The sequence below is a fragment of the Echinops telfairi genome, unplaced genomic scaffold (assembly GCF_000313985.2).
Source record: "Echinops telfairi isolate 266 unplaced genomic scaffold, ASM31398v2 ScPeMD7_7412;HRSCAF=8450, whole genome shotgun sequence".
Taxonomy (NCBI): domain Eukaryota; kingdom Metazoa; phylum Chordata; class Mammalia; order Afrosoricida; family Tenrecidae; genus Echinops; species Echinops telfairi.
The window spans coordinates 8,336,446-8,338,313 of NW_022111312.1; positions in this window are offsets into that span (position 1 = coordinate 8,336,446).

Sequence of the window (1,868 nt, forward strand, 5' to 3'; positions counted from 1 at the left end):
CTTTTGATTTTTTTATTGTTACTTGGGGGGAAAGCTTCCAGAGCAAATCAGTTTCCCTTTCAACAATTCATACCCGTCTTGTTTCATTTCATTGAATCCATTCCCCACAATGTAACGTCACTTACCCCATTTCCATGCTGCCTCTTTCCCTAACCCGTCGGAACTTTGTCCTTGGGGATGGGCTACCCTTTTGGAGCTCACATGGTTCATTAATTTAAGGTGTGCACATGAGTGTGTACCTCCCTAGTGTTAGTGTTCCCTTAGGTCCTGTCTGTTGTTTGGCTGGAAATTGAGTCCCGAGGGTGAAGTCATTTGTAGGCCTGAGAGTGCCTAAGGGCTGTAGACTGGAGGGCAGGGGTTGAGGTTGGGATGGGGGCAGGGGTGGGGGGTGTGGTTCTACCAGTCTCTATTTTGACGAGTGAGCCTGGTCTGTTTTATGATTTTGACTTCGTTTGAGATTCTTCTCCCACTGTATCCAGCACTGTCGGATGGGACCCTTTTCCGAGCAGTTGGCAGTGGTAGTGGGCACCATCTAGTTCTTCTCGTCTCAGGGTCATGGAGGCAGTGGCCTGCATGTTCCAGTAGTCCATTGGACTAATTGTTTCCAATTCTCTCTGATTTTCTTCTGCCCACAAGCTTTTCGGACTCCGGTGGTAGAATTCTGGTCTTGGGGGAGGAGACCCAGCCAGTACCTCTCCTGGGCACTTACTTCTGTGATGCTGAACGGGTTTCTGCAGAGCTTCCAGACCAAGAGGGTCTAGAAAGAAAGGCTTGATGATCAATTTCAGAAAACCGGCCAGTGAAAATCCTATGGATCTTGCTGGTCAACTCGGCACCCCATCACGAGGAGGGCACAGGTTCAGGTGCATGGGGACCACCGTGAGTTGGCAGCTAACACAGCACCATAGCCTACTTCCGTAGAGCAGCAGCAGCAGCCTGCTCACTTCTGAATCTGCTGCTCTCATCCTAACACGTGGCGAGGGACTCTGAACACTGCTTGATGAATGGGTGGAGGGCAGGGAGTCAGGGACCCTGAGGGCTCCCTTAGGGAACGGTGTGTGTTGGGGCATTGCTTATCCTTTCTGGCCTCAGTTCCTCATTGCAGGGTTAACCGCCAGCGGTCAGAAGCATCAGGGAAAGGGCTCCTTACGTGGTTACAAAGTGTTACATGGGTCGTTCCAGGCCAAGGTCAGCGTGTGTGTCTAGCTGCAAATCCCTTCATCCTTCCTCTCTGCCCTCCCTCTCCTAGCCTGCCTCTCTCCTCCGCTCATCTCTGCTTTCCCTCCTTTTGCCCTTCCCTCCCTCTCTCCTGCCCTCCCTCCCTCCCTGCCTCCTTCCCTCCCTCCCTTCCAAGCAAATCCAGCATAATTAATTCAGAAAGGAAAAAGAAGCACCTCACAGTTGAGGGGGAGAGAAACAGAGATAGATTGCAGATATATTATAGTCTAAGCTAGTTCCAATATGATAAAATATTTATATCAATGCATCATAAAAATTGATTTGCCCTTCTCCTGCCTGGTATCATTAATGGGAGACTAGGTAACATCTTATTTTCTCGCTTTCTTCTAGTTTTCCTTCTCTCTCGTTCATGAAAAATGAATAGTAATATCCGGGATATTTCACGAACATTCATCGTCACTGTATAATTGCTCTTCCTGCCTTGTGTCACTCAGTTGACCCCGACTCATGGCGACCCCAGGGGGGAGCAGAGCCGAAGGCTTCTCGGGATGTTCTTGGCCGTCATCTCACAGAGCCGAAGCTGGCGTAACCAAGGAGCCAGCCGTCTGGAACCAGCAGCTCTTTCTGCAGAAGAACGAGGAGGCGCTCTTCTCCCATGAAGATTCACCGCTTCAGAAACTCGCAGGGAC